Raw genomic sequence first — 26,510 nt, 5'->3', positions numbered from 1 at the left:
ACAAAAATAGCTTCAGGCACAATATGGTACTTTATGATTTAGCATGAAATCTGAGAAATACAGAGGCTATCTGAAGCCTGCAACAGTAAAGTTCCCTCATGGTCTTTAAACAAAGAGTCTACATTGGTAATGATTTTTTTTTTCATGATATTCAGGTTAATTTCCTGTTCTCTCTAAGGAAGTAAGGAGGTGGTTGATATGAAAGATGGTGTGGCTCTCAAAAGTGTAAAGTATTATTTTGTCACAATTTCCAGCTACCTAAGGATGGGAGAGGCTCAGGACATTACAGTCAGTATATAATGTGTAGGGGGTTATACTATGGTTTACTTATCAACTTGTATAGGTTTGTTTTCTATGCAAGTTCATATGCTCTTTTTGAGTTTTCATAGATAAGCTTTTTTTTTTTTTAACTTTGGAATACTTGGAGTTATATACTGTGGTTTTATGGTCTATTCTTAACAGAAACAGCCCAGCATACTTCTTGTCACCATAAAGCACTGCTGTGTTGAAAGTCTTTGCTTATGTACTAATATATGACGCAACATCTGCTGAGGACAAGTAGAGGAATAGTTAAACTGCAATGGATAGCAGAAAATTGTATGATTTACTCTTAACATATTTATTATGAAATTATAAAACTAACAAATGATCATTGTAGAAAATTTGAAAAATTCCTGTATATATAGAAATTGAGAAAATTTGGGTGGCAAATATCGGAGTGTAAAGTTGTCCATGAATATTAGTGCTTTCACAGTTTCAAGTAGACTGTGCTTCTTAAGAATCTATTATATTTTATTTCAATGATATTTTCATCATGTGGATACACACACACACAATTTCTGTAAAATATTTAAAAATTTCGGTATTTCCAATGTTTTAGATAGCCACATGGAAAAAAGAAAAAGGGAAAAGTCTGCATGCAGAAGGGACATGGGGTAGCATCTTCTCACTTGCTTATATCAATTCTGATGACAATTGCTTTTTGTAGATAAGTAATTAATGGGGAATTTAATTCAAGAAAAATGCATGAATTTTGAGGCTCCTTAAAGCCAAGTATTGCTTTCAAAAGCAAGCATCCATTGCTGTGCTTTCCTGCTTGCTTACCTGACATGACAAGAGTGTTGTGTGGCATTGGATCTGCCAGAGGAGGGTGCTTCCCACACAGATTGTCATAAATGGCTTCAGACTGCTATGTTGCCATAGGTTTAAACCAATATATTTTTGACAGATGCTGTACCTTAATTAATTTTTAGAGCTACAACTGGCAGATGGCTCTGATATAACAATTGTTTGGCTATTCTTCAGGGCAGTCACAATATAATAATGACCTGGAGGTATCATAAAGAGCAGGAAGGCGTTGATTCTTCCTTTGGTTTCAGAGTGAGGTGGTAGTTAGAGAAGAGGCCCACAACGGAGTGAGGAGGGAATGTGAGGCCATTAGTGAGAAGCCTGGTTTAAATTAAGGTGAGAAGGCATGAGAAATCGGCCATTATAATATTAAAAGAATCGCCAAGAAGCATATCCATGACGTGTTTGTATTACAATCTGTTAAAAGTGATGGCTTTTCTATCGGAAATAACCATGAAGTAGAGAAAACAATGCATTAGTAGTAGGACCATTTCAGACAAAAGACATAGTGATTACAATGATCATTGACTACAAGTACCTTGATGAGTCCCTTCCAAGCTCTGTTGCAGAAAGCACAGCACAAGGACATTTTGAAATGTTTACTGACCACCAGAACTTATTAATTTAATCATTCAACAAACATTTATGCGTTATTTTCTCTTGCCAGCCACTGTTCAAGGCATGGAGATTCATTGGTGAAAAACAATATTCACAAAACAAAGAGACAAATATCCTGGCCTTCATGGAGATTGTATTCTGTTGATTCTGATATGAGATCATTGTTTAAAGGGGGCTCATATAAATTATAACTATGCAAATGCAGCAAGGTAATGTTTTTATTTTCCATCTGTGTTTCTCATTCTTACTCGTTCATATCTATCATTTCTCCTGCAGGGGAAGAAAGAACCACAGAAAACAAAAATGTCAAATCTCAGCTTTTCATTTTCAAAATAACTTCTCCTAAATTCTAGTAGAGACAATAGTTTAACTGTTAAGGTTTGTAAATTCCAAGATGCTAGATTTTTTTAAACTGTAGCCAAAATTTATCCTATAAATAATAGCTTTGTGAAGCACATGTGATGATGGAAAGGCCGGTTTTTCTTTACTAAACTTAACTTCACTGTGTTGGGAGATGAGGCAAAGAAAAACTTCAAGGTAATGATGGTGAGTTTTCCGGATAGGGAACTCTAGCATTTTAAAATAGTCTAAATAATCAATTCTAGGGGTATCTAAGAAGAGAAAAAACCAGTACCTCATTTCCAGTCTGGTACCCTGGAGGAAACAACACATTTTCTTTGAGGTCTTGAGAGATTTCCATTTGGCTTTGTTTTAGTTTGAATCAACCATAATGAACTGTCATCTACACATAATAAAATACATATATTTTTAGTCCAAAGTTCAGTGAGTTTTAACATATAATATACATGTGTGTAACCATTACACTTATAAAGACAGATAACAATTCTAATATCCTAGAAAGTCTCCTCTTAGCCTTTTGCAAACATCACCCCACCTCTCACCCCAGGCAGCCACTGATTTGTTTTCTATCATTAGATTAATTTTGTCCAGTCTAGAATTTTGTGGAAATTGAATAATATAGTAGGTGCCCTCTTGTAGCTAGATTCATTTGCTCAGTATATGGTTTTTGAGATTTACTCATTTGGGGATGTTTTTAAGCAGAACTTTAGCCTTGGGTGGGTGATCTTCTCTGAGGGCATCTATATAAGTCCATCTGAGCCTCTCCCACTGTCAATGTCTATTCTTAGCTCCATATTTACCTTTCCTAAGAAGTATGAGATTGAAGCCACAAAGACGGTCAGTAGAATGCAGGTGATGTGGTTGTTGTTGTATAATTTTCTCTGCATAAATCAACCTGTTTGTCATTATTGTGTTGATAACCCAGAAGGATATTCTTCCTACAGAAACCTTGTTAATATAAAACTCCTAAAGGCAATGGTCTTCGTCCTCTAGTTTGTTTTTTTGGAAACATTTCTGGAAAATTCAAAGGGTCACCACCTGCAAGAAGCAGTTATTCACCTGAGAGCTAATTTTTCTACTAAACTTGAGTCATCTGACCTTTACATTCCCTCTGATAGAACACAGATGGGACTCACAAAACAGTACTCCCTCATTGGATAAAAATATAGAGATTATTTAATATGGATGTGTGTGTGTGTGTATGTGTGTGTGCAGTAATGTGAAAAACCAAAGACTCTTTCTGAGCTTAGCTTACTGTTTTCAGTTAAGTTTCTGTGGCATATGCTAATAATTGAGGGTACTCCAGTTAGTTTTGGATCCATTCTTTATATAAACGTTGAAGTGCTCCTTACACAACTTTTTGCTTTGTCCCTCCTTCCTTCCCTCCCTCTCTCCCTAACTTCTTGTTATGCGCCATACTCTACCCTGCATCTGTTGAAATGGCACTAAGTTGTAGGATGATTGGAAGCAGTGTGAAGGGCAGAAGCAGTGTGGAATTTTGCTGTCCAGAACGTACTATACATTGATCGACCTCTACCTTGAGAAAAGGTCTGAGTTTACCCATAGGAACACTTTCTCAGAGTCTGCACATGAAGGACGTAGAAACTGGGCCATCGTATCCTGACAGGCATGTAGAATTCATAGCAATTGCCCTCAAAGAGCTTACCTGCTAAAGCTGCAGAAGAATACACTTAATTATGTCTTTCTTGGCAGCTACGCCTAAAACACCATCTATTTTGTTTTATATCGTGATCATCGCCTGCTGTTTACCACTGTATACCTTGCTAATGGTGTGGTTTCTATGGCTTGTTAATTTCATGGCCAAATAATGTTGTAATTTATCGCACGCTTTAGTGTGGAGAACTGAGACTCTATAAATTCTTGTGCATGTCTCCCCCTTTGGAATGTATTAAACTGAGATCAGGCAAAGTAATAAATTTATTTCAAATGTACTTGATAGCTAAACATCAATTAGGAGTGACAAGCAATATTTCTTCTGCCAGCAACAGTAACTGTTTTTAGGGACTGAATCGTTGAACAGGGAGTTACTGAGCATGGGAGTCCGTTCACTGGGATCACGTCTTAAAAAAATAAAGGAAAACTTGGGAGTCGCTGTCTGTGTGGCTTTATTCAAATATTGACTAATCAGCTACAGCTCGGCTAATTGAATTTGTCAGAATCATTTAGGATTTTATTAACTCTGTTCCCGTTCCTGCCATCCCAGGAGAATGGATTATGAGGGTCTTGAAACATGCGAAGTCATCTTCCTTCCCTGTGAATCTACCTCAAAAAACACCCTTTACTCATCTAATGTAACTTACTTACCTTTTAGAGTAACTCTGGTTTTAATTCTCTCAAAACTGGGAATAAGCAAAACACAGTACTTTTAAGAAGCCACTGCATTTTAGAGCTTTAGAAAGAGTTCAGAATCAAGGACAAATGTATTATTTTATGGCTCAAGCACCTGAAGCCTAAGTAGGAAGGGGACCTGTCTGATCAGGGATATAGGTTGAAGGTCAGGCTTCAAACGAAGAGAGCAAGAGGCTGTGAGGACTCAGTCGGAGCAGTTCAGAAACCAAAACGTGGATAATTAATGTTCTCGGAGAGCTGACATGTGGCCTTTAGCGTGAGACTGGAGACAGACAGCGGGCCCACTGAGGCCCTGGGTTTCTGCAGCAGACAGAGGCAGCCACCCCATCTTTGGAAAGTGTCCCTGAGCCCAGGGGCCTGAGCAATGAATTCCAGCCAGCCTGAGAAAGCAGGTCATTCTGACTCATTCAGAATTCAGGTTCATCTCAGATACTTCTTGGGAGGGAATTGGGACAAGGGCAAGTCCAGTGCAGTCTCTTTATATCCACGCCCTCTATGTGGTGGCAGAGCTGCTAAACCCTCCAAGCAAGTGTGATATTTTTATTTTGCTCTGGACTTAATTCTAACAGTAGTATGGTTAATTGTTAATTTTTAAAAAGATTTTTATTTATGTATCTGAGAGAGAGAGAGAAAGAGAGAGAGGGCATGCATGAGCAGTGGGGGAGAGGCAGAGGCAGAGGGAAAAGCAGCCTCCCCACTGAGCAGAGAGCCCCACAGGGCTCATCCCAGGGCCCCAGGATCATGACCTGAGCTGGAGGCAGATGTTTAAGTGACTGAGCCACCCAGGCGCCCCTGGTTAATTATTTAATAAATGAATAACTAGGATCATACAAAGTACCAAATATATGTTAGGGGTTGAGGATGGCAGAAATGGAACAGCCTGGAATAAAGTACCCACAAAAAATGATCTTGGGAAATAAGATTTACCTCTTAGAAGTGGAGAGAAAATCAGTAGAATGTTAGCATCTGACAGCTACTCTCTGTATAAGTTGGTTTCTTATTCTATTTTAACAACCGATCTCAGTGTGATGAATTATATTTTACCTCAATACTGTCTCATGGATATATTGTGAAATTTGCATGAGTAAGTAGGTAGTAGAATTGGTCTTGTAAGCAGCTCAAAACATTTTCTGAAACACAATCTGGGGTAAAAGAAAAGGAGAGGAAAAGAAACAAGGGAGAGAGTCAATGATGCTGGAATCTGTATTTGTGGGGTTTCTGTTTGAAACTGAATACAGAAATTTCAGAATTTTACACTTAATGATTGCTTTTTTAATCATGATTTGTTTTCATTTTCAGATTTATCTTTGCTCTTCCATCAGTTATCTCTGCTGGCATTATGTCATCTTCAGTTTTAATAGGTACATCTGTCTTGTTTCCAAGACATTATCAATACAAATATTGCTTAAATCATGATCTTGGTTATCAAAAACAAAAATGGACACATTTCTTAATTTTAGAAAAATTTACTGAAGGTGATACTTAAGATATCCTTTCTTTAATTTGTAGTTACTTTTTAAAAATTCTTCTAATGTACAATACCTCATTGTTCAGTAACACAGCCAAATTGAAGAATTCCTATCTATTGGTGAATGTATGCTGGTTTATACATATTTCTTCAGGTATGATTGTTCTAGAGAAACACTGCAACTTGCTGACTGTCTCCAATAACGTAGTAGCTTCTATTGTGATTCAGTTGATCCAGTATAATATCAGAGATGAAGTTCTTCCCTTTCTAATTACTTTCCATGTGTGATCCAGGTGGTCAGACCATATGATTATTTTTAACTTCTGATATAACTTTGGATATAACCTGAAAGTCTGTGATAAGAAGATATTTTATTTTTATTTATTTTTATTTTTTAAGAAGATATTTTAAAATAAATTTAACATATATGCATTTTAAATACAACAGTAATTATTAGAGATGTGGTTTTGCACTAGAAATTTCTCTCAAGTTTTCCTTGGCTTACAAAAAAAAAAAAAAAAAGAAAGAAAAGAAAAGAAAAAGAAAAAAAAGAGCTTATTTTTGTGTTCTGGTTGGTTTGTTAGATGTTTCTGATCATCATAATAAATGTTAAATGTTATCTTATATTTTAAAATATAATCTGAATTAGCAAGGGAGATTGTGCTATGTATAGAGGCTGTGATATAAATAATTCCTAACTTCAAAGAACATGAACCTAGAGCAATCATGGCAACTGCATTTGTTTACTAAGTGAAATATTAGTGAGATGGTAAAGTGCTATATAAGGCTTGGACAGCCAAATCAGCTTCAAAAATAGATGTGCTGATTTAAAGATTATTTTTTAAGACATAACTACCAACGTTTTTCTAGCCATATTAGGAAACAACACAGCACAAAAAAGGTATGGGCTTTATTCTAAGCAATTTAGCATTTGGCATTCTGAACATCCTCCTAATGAAATTAAATCCAGAAGGAGGTGTCTCTTCATGATCTCTTCAATGATCCTTGATCATCCACATTATTTCCCATAATCACAAAGGTGGTACCAAGGGCAAGAAACTCCAGTATTATTAAAGATTCATAGAGCAAATAAAGTATTAAGAATATAATGTTCCCAAACTGACAAAGTTCTTGAAAGATAATTTTAAGCCAAGCATAAATTATTTTCTGCTTGTCAAGGGGCAAAAATATTTAGGTTAGCTAATGAACAGTAGAGTTTTAGAGGGCAGAGTGGCCTTAAAAAAATGACCAGATCTGCACTGGCAAATGAAGTGGACACTAGTCACATGGGGCTATTTGTAATTCAATGAATTCTAAAATAAACTTAAAAATTCACTTCCTCAGTGACACTAACTATATTTCAAAAGTGTTTATTAGCCACATGTGGCTCGTGGATGCTGGGTGAGATAGTATGGATATGTACATGTTCATTATTCATAGTAAATTCTATTGGGCAATACTAAAGACACACCTAGACATTCACAAAGAAGGCACCCGAGGCCCAAGGACATAATCTAAGTTCCCCAAGGTCATGTAATTATGTTTTTTAAAGAAAAGCAGAAAGACACAAAGGAAAGAATAATGAGGCATTAAAGAAAGCCAGTAGTTTCTGGAACTGACAAGGTAGGATTTAACAGTACATACTAGGCTGTTAACAAGGTTGAAGCTTCTGATGGTTGGCAGGAACTATGTGCCTGAATTTGGACATTTAAATTTTTATGCAATGAATTTAATAGCAGAAAACATTTCAACGAACAGCTGCTGGATCCATATATTTAGCCACTGCTGTGCTTCCAAATTATCTTTATCACTTTCATATACAGGGCACCACTCTGCAATGTGACAGTTTATCTGCCCCCAGAGAAATCAAGAAAATATTGTGGGGGTTATGGCTGTATTTGAAAAGGTTGATTTTTAAATATATCCCACAGACTGGCTTGGTTTTAAAAGGGATTCCTGCCATACAATCAAGATGTGAGATCTTCTCTCACCTTGCAAAAGTCAAAGACAGTCCCTGAATTTTCATTATTTGGTTGAAGTCTGAATATTATTTTCCCATTCTCTAACTTGTTTTCATCACAGTGTGATCAACTATTGCCAAGGAAAGCAAGGTGAGATTTATCAATCATGATTTTCTGCAGGCCCTCTAAGTAATTGAGCCCTCGGGAGAAACAATCCTCACGTACGCCTTCTTGGTTGTTTCAATATCTTCATAAAAAGTCATTTCAATATGTTTGGTTCTGTAGCAGAGGTTCTGTGAAGTGCTTGCCTTCCCTACAGATCCAGAAAGACTGTGAGTCAGGGGATAAGGATGGGTAAGGAGAGAGAGTGGAGAGTGGAGAGTGGAGACCTTCATGCTGAGATCAGGACCGTGTTCAAAATCCTCCTTGAGCTGGGGTCCAGGCTGCATACCGAACGATGATTAAGCTAAGAAAATAGTGAACGGTCGAGGAGATGAATACTATGAAGTCACATGATCAACTTTCCTTCTAGAAACAAAAACTGCCTTCATTAATTCTCCTCCTCTTTCTGTCCCAGGAAAGAGTTCGGAAGGTCCCGGGAGGAATTTTGGGGGTAGATTCTTGGCAGAAATGCCAAAGGCAGTTTGAGCAGACTAGCCTGGAATCAAGAGATCAGAAAACAGAAGTTGGTAGAGGGAAGGCAGACTTTCCCCCAAAGTCCCCAACTACACGTCAGGTTTCTGGAACAGCAGGAAGTGCTTGCTCATTGAACCCCTTCGAGCTCCAGCATGAGTGGGGAGAGTTGGGTAGAGTATAAAAGGGGGTCAGTGAAGGTACAATATCCATGATGGGACTTAACTCCCGAAAGGCCTCCTGGAGCTTCGGTGTGCTCAAGATTCAAGCCTTTCTGTCCTGCTTGTGCCCAGTGAGCGCCTGGCAGCCTCAAAGCCTCCCCCGTCAGATAGAGACCTGCTTGTTAACACTCTGCTTCTATTTTGCACTGTAGCAATCCAGCCAGGAAACCTGACCCCACTTTCAGTTCTGAAGAGCAATTCTAGATACCTAAAAGATTTAGGAACATGGTGGCTTTTATTTAAGGTCTGTAGGTGGGGGACCAACGTGGACTTTGGTCTGCAACATCACCAGTCTGCACAATTTAATTTAACTTCTGTCCTTCCCTTCCCTCATGTCTCTGTTTCTCACCCTCGCCTTTGCTGGATCACCCATGAGATCTCCATGTTCTACTTCATACGTGGTCCTGGTGCCACGATTCCACTAGGATTTAATGAAGATGTTCACCTTCTACATCAAGCACTTTTTATTTTTTCTCCAGCAACATAAGGCATCCCTAAGAGGAATTATGGTGCTAGCTCTTAAATACAGTATAATTTCTCCATCCCTTTCTGTCCTAAAAGCTCTTCCTTGGAGACTGCTCCTGGTCTTGATATTCATTGGGTCTCTGCTGGCCTCATTTGGAAACTCTCTTCTGTCTTTGCCTGTTTCTGGCCTCCTGCACTTCTTAGGTCTGCCCTGCCTCCACCACTGGGTACAGTACAGTGGATGCTAACCTTAACGTCATAGGTTATCTTCTAGAAGTTTATTATCTTACTGTTTACATGTAAATCTACAACTTTCTAGACTTATTTTTTTATGTATCGAGGATCAAGATTCATTGTCTTTCCATGTGGACATATGATTGCCCCTGCATGCCTCATTACAAACACAATCTTCTCCTCCCTGCACTGAGTGCCACCTGCCATAAGTCAAATAACCAAATGTATTTAATGTATTTCTGAGCCCTCTCTATTGTTCCATTCATTTACTTGTCTATTGGTATACCTAAACTTCAGTGTCTTAATTACAGTCACTTGATAGTAAGTGTTACAACCTAGTAATACAAGTCCAATAACTTTTAAAATCTTCTTCAAGTTACCATGTCTATTTTTGATCCTTTACATTTCCATATACATTTTAGCATCTTCATCACCATTAACTGGTTACCCATAATGAAACCTGGTTTGAATTCCTTCTTGGATTACAATGAGTATAAGTAATTTGTAGAGGATTGATATCTTCAAAATAAGTAGCATTCCAACTCCTGAACAAGAATGTATATTTCTGGGCAGCCCGGGGGGCTCAGCGGTTTAGCACTGCCTTCAGCCCAGGGCATGATCCTGGAGACCTGGGATCGAGTCCCACATCAGGCTCCCTGCATGGAGCCTGCTTCTCTCTCTGCCTGTGTCTCTGCCTCTCTCTCTCTCTGTCTCTCATGAATAAATAAATAAAATCTTAAAAAAAAAAAAAGAATGTGTATTTCCATTTATTTCCATTTTCTTTAACTTCCACAATAATGGTTGGTACTTCTCTTCTTTGAGTATTGCTCATGATATTTATAGATTCATTTATATGGTATTAGGTAATTTGGGATTGTATTAGAACTGATATGTTTAAATATTTCTGTTTTCTAATTGTTTATTTCTGGTATAGAGATAATTATAATTAATTTTAACTATAGTTTTCTATATTGTCTTTTTATCCTGTATACTTGTGAAATTATCTTATAAAATTAATTAGTTTATCTGTAAATTTAGAAGGGATTTTCTTTATATAAGTTTAGCACTGATAAAGAATAAAAACTGTTCCCCCCAATTATGATGCCTTTTATATTCCTTTCTTTCTAGTTCTCCCACATAATAGAAGGTAGGATTCTTCTATCTATCCTTTTATTATTTCCTATCTTGGAGCAAAGCCTTTATTATTTTAATCTTAAAATTTTGCTATATGATTTGTATGTAGATACTCTTTACTAGATTAAGAAAGTTCTCACCTTTCTATTTTTCTGTCAGAGTTTTAAATAATATTTTAAGGTTGAATTTTATCAGATTATCAAACATTTTCTGCATTTGTGGAGATAATTCTTTTTTATTTGTTGATGCGTTGTATTTTATTGATAGAATTTTTAATATTAAATCATTCTTGTTTATTTCAGAAACAAACCTTATTTTACTTAGACGTTTTATTATTTTTATATGTTTTCTTTCATTTAATTTTATTGTCCATTTTTGGTGTCAAGTTCATGGTAGCTTAATAAAAAGAGTTGGAAAAATATTCCTTCTTCCATTTCTCTGGAATAATTTTTCCAAGATTGTTATTTTCTTAATATTTGGAAGAATTTATTGGTGAATCCATACAGTTCTGGAAAGGTTATTTTTTTTAAAGTCATTTTATTTCATTTTATTTTATTTTTTAAAAGATTTTATATATTTGACAGGGAGAGAGAACAGAAGCAGGGAGAATGGCAGGCAGAAGGAGAAGCAGACTTCCCGCTGAGCAGGGAGCCTGATGTGGGGTTTGATCCCAAGACCCGAGGATCATGACCTGACGAGAAGGCAGGTGGTTAACCAACTGAGCCACCCAGGCGTCCCTTTAAAGACATTTTAAATTAAAAATCCAAATTCAGTAATAGCTTAAAATTATCCTTTATATATCTCATGACTTTTAGGTATATTATTTTATTCAAGTGATTTGAAAATTATTAATTATTAAATTTATTAATTTAAAACTGGGTAATATCCTTTTATATTTTTGGGCAGCCCCAGTAGCCCAGCAGTTTAGCACCGCCTTCAGCCCAGGGCCTGATCCTGGAGACCGGGATGGAGTCCCACATCGGGCTCCCTGCATGGAGCCTGCTTCTCCCTCTGCCTTGTCTCTGCCTCTCTCTCTCTCTCATGAATAAATAAATAATATTTTTTTAAAAATATCCTTTTATATTTTTAATTTTGGTAGGAACTGTAATAATGTTCCCATTTTTCTTTATATTGTGAGAGATTTTTTGATCATATTTATCTTTTGAAAAATTATTAGCTTTTTTATATTCTCTATTACATGTTTATTCTCCATCTTATTAAGTTCTACTCTATTTCCTTTTTCTAAATTTTGGGCTTAAGTTGCTACTTTTTTAAAAAATACTTTGATGTATATTTATTGATTTACAATTCTTCTTTTCTTCTAATATAAATTTTAATACTTAAATTTCTCTGTAACCACTTTATTTGCAATCTGTAGGTTTTGATATGAAATATTTTCATTATAATTCAATTAATAAAATTCTAATTCTGTTGTGACTTTATCCTTGAACTGTGTATTGATTAGAAGTGTTTTTAACATCCAAATATTTGGAGAAATATTGGTTCTATATTTTTATGTTTCTTGTTTTGTTTTCTCTTTAAAAAAATACTTTTAGGGGATCCCTGGGTGGCTCAGCGGTTTAGTGCCTGCCTTTGGCCCAGGGCGTGATCCTGGAGTCCTGGGATCGAGTTCCACGTTGGGTTCCCTGCTTGGAGCCTGCTTCTCACTCTGCCTGTGTCTCTGCCTCTCTCTCTCTCTCTGTGTATCTCTCATGAATAAATAAATAAAATCTTTAAAAAAATACTTTTAATACATTCAAATTCTGACATGTGTTGAGGCTTGCTTTATAACCAGATTATAGCCAGTTTTTATAAATGTGCCCTGTGCACCTAAAACATCTAGGTTCTGTGTCTGTGCAGTGCTTAATGTAAATTTTAGGTCACATTTTTAATGATGATATTTCATTTCCCTATAATTCACTGATTTTTGTTGTTGTTGTTCTATGATACTACTATAAAGATTTAGATTTCTCTAGTTCTTCTTGATTTTTTGGAATGTCTTCTCATATATTGCATTAAAGTTTAGATTTATCATATGTTCCTTATAAATTAACACTTGGTTTTCATTATCCTGCCTCATCTCCCGTGATACTCTTTGCTTTTGAGCCTACTTTAACATTAGAATGACTTCTTCAATTTTATTTCTTATTATCATGATATAATTTTCCCTCTGTTAACTTTCTGTCTTTGTCTTTCTTTATAATGATTCTTATCTTCTGTAAATGTCATGGAATTGTTTTTCTCTGTTTCAATAATATTTGTTCTTTGGGTATTTAGATTTTGTTTGTCTGAAAATTTTCTCATTTCATCTTTCCTTTCAAATAACATTTCTCTGTCTCTAGAATTCTAGACTGCCAGGTATTTTCTTTTCAGTACTTAAAAATGTTATTCCATTATTTTCTAGTATCCATCATTTTTGTTGAGAAATAACCTGTAATCTTAATCTTATTGTTGCTCCTTTGAAAGTATTATCTCTTTTTTTCCTCTGGCTACTTGAAGATTTTCTATTTTTCTTTGCTATTTATGAATTACACTGTGATGGTCCTAGGAATGGTTTTCTTTGTATTTATTCTTGTTACTGTTTTGTAGTGCTTACTGAATTTCTGGCTTGATATATTCTTTTTAGTTTTGGAAAACTCAGCTGTTATTTCTAAAATATTGCTTTCTCCCCACTCTTTCTCCTTTTTTATTAGACTCTAATTACACATATGATAAAAATGTTTACTATGCTCCATATGTTTCCGATGCTGTCTTCTGTACTTTTTATTTTTTATGTTTACCTGCTTCAGTCTTAATATTTTAACTACTCTATCTTCAGTTCACTAATCTCTCTTCACTCTTAACCACTCTACTACTGAGTTTTAATTTTAATAACAGTTGCTTTTTAATTGTATCATTTCAACTGCAAACATTTCACAGTTTCTATTTCTGTTAAATTCTCCACCTTGCTGTCTCTTTTCTTGAACTTGATCATATTTATTAAAATATGTATGAAGCTGGGATGCCTGGGTGGCTCAGTGGTTAAGCACCTGCCTTCGGCTCAGGGCCTGATCCTGGAGTCCTGGGATGGAGTCCCATATTGGGCTCCCTGCAAGGAGCCTGCTTCTCCCTCTGCCTGTTTCTGCCTCTCTCTCTTTCTCTCTCTCTCTCTGTGTCTCTCATGAATAAATAAAATCTTAAAAAAATATATGTATAAAGCTTAATATCTAGGTCATTGATGTTTCTGACTTTGTTGCTATTTTATTGTTTTATTTGAATTGCAGTTAGTTAATATACAGTGTAATATTAATTTTAGGTGCACAATATAGTGATTAAACACTTCTGTACAACACCTGGTGCTCATCACAACAAAGGCGCTCCTTAATTCGCATTACCTATTTAACCAATCCCCCTACCCAATTCCCCTCTGGTAACCATAAGTTTATTCTCTATAGTTAAGAGTCAGTTTCTTCATTTGCCTCTCTTTTTTTTTTCCCATGTGATCATTTGTTTTGTTTTTAAAATTCCATATATTAGTGAAATCACATGGTATTTGTCTTTCTCTGATTGACTTATTTCGCTTAGCATGATACTCTCTACTTCAACCACATTGTTGCAATTGGCAAGATTTCATTCTTTTTATTATATATATATATATATATATATATATATATATATATATATATTCATCAGTCAATGGACATTTGGGCTCATTCTTTAATTTGGCTATTTTAGTTATTGTTGTTATTTTTAATTCTCGTTCTTTTCTGGGCACTCTTGACAGCTTTTTGATGAATACCAGACTTGGGATATGGAACATTGTAGAGAATCTGGACAGTATTATTTTCCTCTGGAGAGAATTTCCTGTTCTCAAATAGGGAGAGGAGGGGCAGATCATCCTAATCATTGAACAAACTTGATACTAATTCTCCTTTTCTGTAAAGTTCATTTTAGATCTGTTTCATCAACCATCCTAACACACATACACATACACACAGATTTTCAATGGTTCCAACTCCTATCTTTAGTTTTCCATTGATACACTCTTTCTCAGTGGGCTCTGCACTTGAGTTTTATCTCTCCAGTATATCTTTGCTTTGACTTCAGCTAGCTTTTTTTTACCTTCTCAGTGTCTTGCCTTGCCTACCTAAGTTGAAAATACCTCAAGGAAACAGAATATGGAAAATTTCTAAAGACCTTTTTCATTTCCAAAAGTAGTATCTAACTATCTTTGCCATGATAAATTAGTAAACCACTGAGGAAAACACTCATAAAATCAGCATTATTGGATAACAATCAAGTACTCAAAAACTGTCTCTCTTTCCTACCAATATCACCAATTCCCAAATGTTCAATAAGAGCAGCGAGTTATGGGATGGGACATGAAAAAATGGCCTTTCATAGTAACTCTAAATACTGGAAGAATGAAATTGTAAATGAAGAACATATTCTAGAATATATGTGAAATATTTGTTCCTAATGAATTTCCAGAATACTCAAAAGTTTAACACAGCAACACATCCTGATAAGCAAGAAACTCAGTCAAATTTGTCTCACAATCATTTTTTTTTCTGATTCTGTTATGTACTTCTCAGATTCACACAAAATTATTTTTATCTGCACTTCACAGATCTTATTTTTACTATGGAATTGGTGACCCTACATTATGGAAACTAAAACCAAGGCTTGTGGCAAAATAGCTAAACTTGAAACAATTCCCCAAAACCCAGAACATATATGGCTCATGAATCTATAGAAGGCAATATTATTACATTTCTCTCTAGTGCTGGGGTAAACTCTTCATACCTGCCAATCTAATTTGACTAATGTATTGTTTTTACAGTGCATTAGTGGAAATTAAATGGTAAATTCAGTCAAACAATCATTCCATACATCAAAGAGAAAAATCAGTCAACACAACTGTCTGCCTGAAATGAATGAAGAAAACAATTCAAGGCAAACAATTGTCCTAGTAGGCCTGTATAAATACGACATGGTGTCATGTGCAGAATTCATCTTTCCCCACCCTTACCTGGAGTACAGTCTGCCAGACAATTCAGTCACTCAAATAATTCTGAATTTTAATATTCCAGTTTCATTCACCCTGTTAATGGTGACTGCCTTTCCTTCTCCTTCATCTGTCAATCAGCGGAGAATGTCAGAGCAGGAGAATAGTAATATTGACATATTGTAATGTACTCTGAAATCTACAGCTTCAAAATTCTAAGACTAACTCAATGATGATCTTAAAGGGTCTGGTGCAGAAAGCATATGTGAATTGAATCACAGACCACCGGCCATCCCTTCCAGCACTAAAAGCCCTTATTTCTGTCTCCAATATATCATAAAACACTCATGAGGAAATTTCTGAGTGGTCAGCAGAAATATGGCTCCAAAGCAGGCACATTGAGAAGAGACATTGTCATCTATGATCACCTTTGAAGTTGACTTGTTTTTTACTTACTCCTGAACCAGAATTAGGTGTAAATTCTATTTGGGTAAAAGTTAGAGAATCTGATGGGGCAGTGTGCCTAATTCTTTTGATTTTTTTTGTAATACTCTAACTTTTAAAGCAATGTTTTTAAAAATAGTTTAAGGGTTATTTGAATACTATAAGGCTTGTTTATGTTTTTGAGTTGCCAATTTTAAGAACAATGTGTGTGCTAGAAGTGTTTAACAGTAGTATACAGACAACACATGGGAAACAAGCAAAACAGATGGCTTTTTTTTTTTTAAAGGAACTGTGTAAAGCAACAGGACACGTTCTTCATGAAATAATGTGTCAAGAAAGAAGGAAAGGTAGTTTCCTTAGTTTAAGTTTATGATACCAAAGAAGACTCTATGAATCGCTTTATAAAAAAGATCTGCATAAAACAGAAGTAACTTTAAGAAGGATAAAACCAAGTCTTGGCTAATATTAGACATTTTCTGGTTTTTGTGCTGACTGAATAAGGATATGGCAAAGATAGCAATAATAATATTGAGTTACAGCAAGCTGGTCCGGGGGAGGATACAAGGATAACATGAGGGATAATGAGAGCACTTTACAAAGAGTCAGCTCTCAGTTATTCAGCACAGTTTGTTCAGTTTGTAAAGCACTCTTATTCTTTTGTCTCCTTTTTGCTTTTTGGCCATTTCATGTTTCTCAGCATATCTGAAAGAAGGCAAAGTGAAAAGAGTGGGTTAACCATCCAACCAATCCAATTTCCCATTTCCCATTTTGTAGTACTTCTCACAGTGTGAATATAGATAGAGAGCTTTAGAATAATGGAAGATAAGTCTCGTGGATCGGTAATAGGCTCTTTGGGCAAAATGGTGCTCATTTAGGAAGCTAAACAACAATTGAATAGTGGAAATAATTAGGAGTGTATAAACTTACTAATTCAGTAAGTAATTAAATGCTCATTCAGATAATATACTTGGGCAAGAGAAAAATTTCCTTTTTTCCTTATGTAACATTAATGGACATTGGAGGAAATCTGTGAAATCTACCTATATATACATGAATCCATTCATCCATCCAGATATAGGTATAGATATTTTGGATTTTGTGGATATGTTAGTCCTGTGCTTGTTCTCCCTAAGATCTATTCCTTTCCCTTTTCTTGTTCTGCAGACCTCTGGAAGCCATATACCCAGGGGTTCACTGTTAACTGGCTCATGTTTAGGTTTAATGAGAATCCCTGGTGTGAGCCTAAGGAGCAGAAGGAAGAGAAAAGGCAATATTTTTCTGTCTCCCTCTATCTCTGTCTTGATGGTGTCTCTAGCAGTAGTGTAATGACACTGGGTCTCTAGATCTTGAAAAACCTGTCAGCCAGGTGATCCTGAACTCTGGGCTTTTGCAGTATCACCTGCTCTGTCTGACCCTTCAGGATAAGAGGGTAGGAGCTTCCTGTTGTAATAATATCTGGATTGTCTCGACATCCCTTGTCTGGTCTCATAACTCTTTCAGGACCTGTGTAACCAATTTCCTGCACTCAATCTCTTTATTTCAGCATGTAAAATAATTTTGTTTTCCTGATTGGATTTCCTGATTGGATACAATAGATAGGATAATTTTCCTCATTACTCACTCACTAATCAGTGGGTACCAACAAGTTCCCAATAACTTTAGTGTAATAATTTTATTAGTTTATAGCTACCCTAACTAACTATAATATCTCAGCCATCCTCCGAGTGTCTCTGAGGTAGTATGATTTTGAGGATCTTGAGAAGGATCATATGCCCCAGTCCACCAACTTCACAAATTTTCCTCCCAATGTCACATGTAAAATCATCTTTAAGCCTCAGAGATAGAAGGGGGATTGAAATAATAAAACATGGTTTCTAGAATCAGTTATATCCTTTCAAAGTGTCAGTCATCCTCTATCTGTTCTCTGACAATATAAATATTTCAGATAAATGGCCTGTATGAAATTTAGAAACAATTATAATTCATAATCAAAGTCCCTTGCTATACAACTACTACATTTATTTTTTCTCATGAAGCATATTTTTCCCCATGATATAACAAGTATGAATCATTACACAAAACTAGGGGTTCAAATAATGTCATAAATTTCAAGGTTTTTTCTATAAATAAAATTTATTTTGGATCCAGATACAAATCACCAAGATTGGCAAATGTTCAGTATCACCCAGTACTGGGGAAGACCTGTCCTTAGTGTGGAGAAAAATCTGAGGCTTCTACTGAACCAGGAAAAGTGGGAGAGACTTGATCTTCAATTGCAAAGATCATCCCTGCCAATGCTCTTTGATCAGTCTAGCAAGATCCCTTCCAAGGAGTGTTTCCAAAAGATCATGACCCACTCTTCATAGACACAACATATTGTTACATCCTGCTATGCCGTGGGTACTGTATTCACGTTGTAATTAATTTCCTCCTCTTCTGACACAGTGACTGACAGTAACTTAGGATCAGATAACCCTCATTGGACCTTGGCAAAGCATCAATCCACTGATGTGCTGGTAAATGTTCAGCAACTGATCCATTGTCAAAATGAAGTCACAATTGTGTTTGTCGATTTCTGTGGTGTAAATGTCCCCACCACGGCCAATTTCAAGTTATCGACGTGATGTCCTTAAAGGCAGACCTCCACCATACAAATTCAATGCAGGTAAATAACTTCAAGAGCACTGATAAAATGTAGTTCACATCTGTGACTCTCATTTTCTTTACACATAAGTGCTGTTGATAACCAGCTCATCTCTATGCATTTATTTATTTTTTTTAAGATTTTATTTATTTATTTATTTGACAGAGAGATTGAACACAAGCAGGGGGAGTGACAGGCAGACGGAGAAGGAAGAGCAGGCTCCCTGTGGAGCAGGGATGTGGGCCTCAATCCCAGGATCCTGAGATCATGACCTTAGCTGAAGACAGCCACTTAACTGAGTGAGCCACCCAGGTGCCCCCATCTCTACACTTTTAGTATTATGTCACCCACAGGCAATAGTGTGAGGGAAGCAGAAGTTTCCTTGTTATTTCCTCACTCATCTAAAGTCATCTTACTGACTTGTGTTTTTCTCAATCTACTTCAGATATCCAGAGACCCACAGAAAGAATCCCTCTTCCAACTAAATGCCACTGGAAAAAAAAAATCTGATACGCATTTGTCATTAAGTGTAAATCATTTAAAATGACTTCAACTGTTATTGACTCTTGGGGTTTATATATTTTTTGTTGTTTAGCACTTTAAGAAGAATGACATTTTTAGCTAAGTGAATGAAGCATAAAAGAATTTCAGATGAATAATTATAGTTTGGGACATTAGTGGTTTTCTTGGCCATTTAAAGTGCTTAGGAAGATTGCCTACTCGGCTTAAGTACAATATTGGGAGAAGGGTCATAATGTTACAGAAGAGAAGTGGCCAAGAGGTAAAGGAATTCCTACCATTTATACTTCATTAATTTTTGATCACCTGTTAGATGCTAAGCATTGAGCTCAGTGATAAGTGCACAATGGTTAATGAAGATGATGGATGCAGCTTACTATCTACTATGAGGGAAATACTGAAGACTCCAGTCCCACAGTGCCCTACACTGTACACTCAGTGAGTAGATTTTAAAATGCTATTCAAAGCTGGATGATAGATAGAAACAATTCTTCACATCTTTTTCTACCCTGAAATATCTCCTTACTCTTATTATGTGTCCATCCTGTTTTTTTGCTTTAAGGAAGAAAGGGAATCTTTTAAAAAGTGTTATTGAGACATTCAGACAAGTGAAAAAAGAATACCAATATATTTTGATAATCAATACCTGAGATGGTGTAAATAGCCATGAAACCAAACTTAATTGAAAATAGTGCAACAAAAAAAAAAAAAAAGAAAAAGAAAATAGTGCAACAAAAATTAATCACTTAAATATCAGCTACCAATATTTATTTGACCCAAATACCCAGAGTCAAGTATTGGACATTAATAATAATGTAGCTGTAAATGTAAATACATAGACTACAGAAAATTCTTATACGGGACTACTTTAGCTTCCTAAATTAATTCACCAAAACTCAAATACTGTCCTTTATAACATTGGAAATGAAAGCTTTAGTTTTTAATAGGAAATCTGCATCTCATTGTAAAAATAAAACACTTCATTTCTGGCCTATACACACTTCCAGAAGCAGTAGTTTTTGGAGTGCTAAATACTTAGCATAAAGGCATTGAGTCTTGAAAATTCATTTCAGGCATGAGATACACACACACACACACACAAACCACTATTAAAATGAAATAACCACTTCTTGGGAGCAAAAGGCTATGTGATGAAAACTCTCCAAAGTGATACCTTTTGCATTATGTTATGCAGTCTTAAGTCTACAAGTACAAAAAAGATTGAAAAATGAGGAAAAAATACAACTTACACTGATTATTGATATAATTCCTCGTACCATTTGGGTCAACTACCAAGGAGCCGAATAACAAATTTAAGCAGTAAAATAGTTCACCAGATTTATTAAATCTTTTCTTAAACTTGATCTTTAGGGTACTCTATACATGAACATAATTACAGTTTTATTTTATGACATTTTTCCTACTTTAATGAGAAGTAAGTATCAGAATGGTAATATTGAGCCCAAATTTTGGTTCAAATCTTGTGATTTGGGATAAGTCACAGATCTTATGTATGCCATCTATTATAAAAGCAAAGTTTTCATTTCTGAAGTTTTAAAGGACAATATTTAACAATAAGTTTTAGTAAATTAAATTTATGAAGGTTAAAAAAGTCCTACATCAGAATTTTCTCTCATCTCAAGTATTTACATTTGATTATAAATTTAGAAGGTAGGTCATGACCCCAGTTATCCACATGGAGTGCTACCTACAGTACCAAGATATCTCTCACCTTAAAAATCAAAAGAGTAGAGTGTGTTCAATTCAGATTGATAGGAGCTGACATCTAGGTATTGAGAGTTAGGCATAACTAATGTTTGTTCATGAATGTAAGCTATCTTACAGAAGTGGTGAGCAAATCCCTGGTATTCAGATTGAGTTTAAAGTCAACTGCTAGGAAGATAGGTTCTAGGGAGTTACATGTGTTTGTAGATCAAATGATCTCTGTGTTTCTATGAATTTTGGTGTGAAATGCTCAACTGACAGAGGCTCAAAAATTGATTTGTGGTTTGTGAAGAACAAAAGAGCAATGTGGCAGACACAGCTAATGGACCAGTAAAGATTCATACTTTCCTCAGATTGTTTGCAACTATGTGGGGCCATGGGGCCACCTCCCCTTGAGAGAATGTAAGTGGAAATGATGCATACATCTTCACAAACAAAGCAGTTAAGCAATAGATACACCTTCTTTATGGTCACTTTTTTCAAATACAGAAATAAAAGGTGAGGAGCCCAAAGACCTAGGTGAAGCCTGGATCCCTGAAGACCATTAAACCAGGACATAGCAACTGGACTTCACATGAGTCAGAAATAATATCTGTTGTGTGAAGCCACTGAACTATGGTGGATCAGCAGCGATATTAAAATACTACTTTATTTTCCTAATACAGAATTTGACTTTTTGCTGACATAGCACAAGTTCTAGATATTTAAGTGCTGTTAAAGAAAAATGTCATAGATTTAATCATAGTTTCTTAGTTTACAGTGTTTGCATTTGTGCTTTACACAACACTATGCAGTAATTGAGAAGGGTAAATCCATAAGAATTTTACTGGGGAAACTGAGACTTAGACAACCTCCCTTAGGACACACTGCTAATAAGCGTTATAGTGGAGTGAGGATTTCCAGCTCAGACATCTGAATCTAATGGCCATACTTTTCCATTGCTCTGCCTGATAAAGCTTAGAGTTAATAGCTCCCATGTATCCATGATGGCTACAAATGCAATCCTAAGAGCTAGTTGCATTTTTTCATCAAAGGCTTTCTTGAAATATATTATATGTGCAGAAAAGTACATATACCATAAAAGTTTGGCTTCAAAGATTTTCATTAAGCACAGCTACGGAGCAGTTATGCCCCCAGATAAAGACATTTTCCCCTGTCAGCTACTAATTCCCCTCTGTGGTGACCACTTCTAACCTCTAATTTTTAACCTATAGACTAGTTTAACAGCATGGTCCTTTATATAAACTCAATAATATGGTATGCATTCTTGCATGTCTGTCCTTTTTTTTTTGCTGATTATTATACTTAAGAAAAATCATTCTTATTGTCGAGTGTAGTTGAAGATTTTTTTTCGTTGCTTTATGTTATATTTTTGTTTGTATAAATTGCAGTCTATTAATATATTCTGCTGTTCATGTGCATTTGGGTAGGTTTCAGTCTGGGTCATCAGGAATAATCGGCAGCCACTCGAATCTGACATTTTGCTAAAAGAGCACACAAATTGCAAAAACCAAATCCTCCACATTTCAGTAGAGCTATTCCTTCAGGAATAGAGGTGATCAGAGGGCATTTGGCATCAATGTTCTGTCTGGTTTTACATATACAGGTAACTAGAATCTTTACGACTTGGATCTTCTATATGGGTCTACCTTTTTCATATGCTAAACAAAGGAAACCTTATCTTAAACTTCTTTTTTACAGAGAATGTACAGAAATTAACAAAAAATGTCTTGTTGTGCAAAAGTATATAATGTGAAAGTCCTTGGGAATTCTAAAAGCATTACACAAATATTGGTCATGATCATGGACAGACTTACAAAGCAAGTGAATGTTAAGGTCAAATAGTCGTAATAGCTAAAACAAAACTAAAGTCAAATCTGTTGAGGCTTTCCTCATTTAATTCTCTTTTTCACTGAGTGTACTTTAAGTCTACTTTTATTTACTTAGACAACAAGAGAGTGAAAGAGACAAAGAGAATGAGAGAACGCTATCCAGGAAACATTAAGCTTGAAATTCTTGCCAAGAACTAGATAGGATCCCCATAGAGTGAGGTGTTATGGTTATTGACAGTCATTTCTCCCCCTTCCCAGGACTCATAAACTAACTAGATGTCCTCCAAGTTCCACCCTGGACATTAAGGACCCGAGTGCATCGTCAGCATGTGACTCCACCCTCTCTCCCCCGGGGAATGCACATTCTCAATGCACCCACTCCTCTTCTTTCTGCTACAGCAAAAGTACGCTGCAATCAAGGGCACATTTATAGGTCAATGAGTTGAAAATTGGTTGTCTTGAAGTTTTTGATTTTTAAATACATTTATACAAACTGGTTCAAATGAAAAATAGGCTGGGATGTGAAAAAATGAGGGCTGCCACCTTGCTTTAATATTCACAATATTGCCTACTTATTTTTAGTTTCTGGATATTAATGTAGCACTGACTTGGCACCTGTCTCTGTCAATAAGAAAAGGATAATAAAATGGGTAAATGCAAACCAAAGAATTTGTGGGCTGCATGATAAGTGTGATTTTTTTCTAGTTAAAAAAAATGATGTTCATCTGGGAACAAACTAACTTAAAGATTTTAAAAGCCAATTTCAGCTCAGCTGCTGGGGTTTGTTTGAAATCTACCACTGACTGAGGTGTGAAGCTTACATTTGATACAGTAAATCTTGTCGACTGTTATTTTAAAGGACTGAAATGTGCTTTTATAGCAAAATTGTCTCAAATAAAAAAATACATTTTTACAATCTCACTCTGTCATAAACTTTCATGTCAGGTTTTGGCTCTACAATACACGTGAGGATGCATTATCCAGGAATGGGAAGGAGGCATGCATAATAACTTGTTTTATTTCTACTGTGAGACAGATACAGAAATTATCCTATATCTTTCGTGTGATCAAAATACTAAATATGTCATAGTTGATCAGAAATGACCCATAAGTATATCTTGAGTCATGAGGCTATTCCTCATTGCTGCAAAGGAAGTTTTTTTTTTTGTTTGTTTTGTTTTTTGATAAAAATGTAATGCTATATATACAAGAAGTCCTCTGGAACGTTGTTATGATTTCTACCAGGACAAAAAAACTCCAGGCCCAAATTCCAAAACTGAGGGGTACCTGATTTTATATCATTGTCACACTAACATGTCAAAAATTGTGTTTTCACAAAAAAGTTTGAAATAAGTTGTACCTGATTAAATTGTAGCCTTCTCACTATTATGGATACTATTATTTCAATTTTGAAACCAATTAAATAGATTCTCTTTGTGTGATTATAAAGTCTGTTTAGGTGGGTGTGTGAGAATATAAAAAAACAAGTTGGAAATGACATCAAATCACTAACATTTATTAATCATTGGCATATCGTGTGGCAATAGATCATTGGCATCGCACTTGTCAATAGATAGCAATTATAGAAAGCAAACTGGCAAGCAGTTTTCATCCCAATGGGGATTTCTTTTTAGAGTGTGTTAGTTTATTTATTTACCTTGGGTATCTGAGCACATGAGAAAAGCATTTAAAAATAAAATAATCAGCTTGTGGAAAAAATCACAAGGTATTGCTTACTTCTTTCAAAAAACACCAGTGTGACACACTCATAATTCCCAAAGAAGAGTCCTCTACTCTTGGACTTAGTCTTTCAGGGCTTCTGTAAATTTGTGTATATGTGTATTCATATATAATGTAGGATGTTCATAGTGTCCCTTCCCATATGCTGCTGCTACAAAATGCTTTTAGGGAAATTCAAACAAGATGAGGAATGTGCCAGTGCTTTGGAAAAACTGAAACCTTGACTCTTGTGCCAAACACTGAGTATGGTATATTTTTTACATTTATGAATCTGCTGATTGTTAGAACAACTTTACGTCGTTATTTTCGCTTGTCATTAGGGTCTAAATGTGGACTGTGATGCCCGTCACTTGAAGGGTAAGTGTCTAGGTGAAAACTCACTATTTTTCCCTTACCTATTATTATAGTTCCTACACACTTGTTACTCAGTGTGGCCCTTGGACTAGTAATACTGGCTTTCACCTGAGAACTCATTTAAAATGAAAGTCTCAGTCCCATCTCAGACTTACCAGACAAGAATCTTCATGTTAACAGGATCCCTAGGTCTGAGAAGTACGGTCTATACAACTCTGAGCAAGAATGAAGAATTGCTGGAAGAAGATGATGAAACAGATGTAAAGAATGGTAGAAGTTAGTGATCTTTCCTGTAATTAAGTTGGAATTGAAAATCCAATGAAATACCATAGTGGGGAGGGGATTGTGACTGCTATTACTTAGGTGCATGGAGAAAGCTTCCCTGATGATATGACCTGTAGGCAGAATTCTAAAGCAAGTGAAGAAACAATGAAGTGAAGGAATATGGAGAGCATTTTATGCACAGGGAATGCAAATGGAAAGACCCTGACCTACTTTATGAAGTAATACTTCTGGTTTTCCATGACACTGATATGAAGAACTTAGGGAAAGAAATGTCCATCTCTATTAAGAAACTCCATAGAAAATTCCCCTCCATGGAAATTATGGTGGCTCATCTTGTAAATAGCAGGAAAATTGGGATGAAAATGGGCAATAATTTTTTATATAGACAGCAACCCCTTTGTATGCCTATTAAAGTATGCTATATGATACAGATAGTAAAGAGAACTGATCATCTTTCTTAGGATCTTGTGAATCCTTTCAGAAGTGAAAAACAATTATTCTGTGTTAACCACTAATGTATTAAGCAAATCAACTGAGCATCATGTAGACATTTTAAAATAATCAAAGGATAATCAAGGCATAAGGGAAGAGGTTTAAATTACCAAATTTTAGAAATGAAAAAAATTAGCTTGTATTCAATGAGTATAATGCTCAGATAGATGCAACCCACAAACACATATACACATTTCAAATCGCTATATCAATGTTATGGTGGCTACAGAATGAAACATAAAGGAAGTCAATTAAGAAGAAGGGCAGAGAGGATAGGGAGACATAAAGCAAAAACAGGAGGAATAAAAGCCTAAAGAAAAAAAAGTAGGAAAAGAAGAGAAGTGGGGGTATAAAATAATAGAACAAGAGATAGGAGAAAGAGTATTCACACAAAAATGAGAAAAAAAGAAACAAAGAAGTGGCCTAATTGGTTCTAAATTTTTAGAGGAATAGATTTTTTCATTTTAGTTTATTTTTGCCTCACCTCAATTTCAATCTGGCTATGCACTTTAGAGTGGTTTAAAGTACTGCCTCTGTTTTTTTTGAAAAGTGATTCCTGGGACACCAGTTAGTTAAGCATCTGCCTTTAGCTCTGGTGATGATCCCAGGGTCCTGGGATGGAGCTCTGCATCAGACTTCCTGTTCAGTGGGGAATCTGCTTCTCCCTCTCCCTCTGCCCCTCCCACATGCTTATGTTCCCCCTCCTTCCCCCTCAAATAAGTAAAATCTCTTTTGTTGTTGTTGTTGTTGTTGTTTATTGGAGTTCGATTTGCTGACATATAGCATAACACCCAGTGCTCATCCCGTCAAGTGCCCCCCTCAGTGCCCATCACTCAGTCACCCCAACCCCCTGCCCACCTTGCTTTCCACCACCCCTTGTTTGTTTCCCAGAGTTA

At 35.8% G+C, this 26,510-nt stretch overlaps 1 long non-coding RNA gene across 5 annotated transcripts in view; it reads right to left on the bottom strand.

The window, feature by feature from the left end:
- Positions 1-1,401: 1,401 nt before the first annotated feature.
- Positions 1,402-26,510, bottom strand: part of LOC144318735 (uncharacterized) — a 32,311-nt gene continuing 7,202 nt past the window's right edge. For 2 of the 5 annotated variants that reach the window (XR_013384785.1, XR_013384782.1), the window contains exons 2-6: positions 6,019-6,297; positions 5,404-5,618; positions 2,907-3,144; positions 2,381-2,488; positions 1,405-2,016 (exon numbers count right to left, since the gene is read on the bottom strand). This is a non-coding gene — a long non-coding RNA (uncharacterized LOC144318735). Of the gene's footprint in view, positions 2,017-2,380; positions 2,489-2,906; positions 3,145-5,403; positions 5,619-6,018; positions 6,298-24,992; positions 25,074-26,510 lie in introns of all 5 variants that reach the window. The other 3 variants (XR_013384780.1, XR_013384781.1, XR_013384783.1) reach the window with 3 other exon arrangements.

The sequence above is a fragment of the Canis aureus genome, chromosome 1 (assembly GCF_053574225.1).
Source record: "Canis aureus isolate CA01 chromosome 1, VMU_Caureus_v.1.0, whole genome shotgun sequence".
NCBI classification, from domain to species: domain Eukaryota; kingdom Metazoa; phylum Chordata; class Mammalia; order Carnivora; family Canidae; genus Canis; species Canis aureus.
This window is presented reverse-complemented; position numbering and strand designations above follow the sequence as displayed.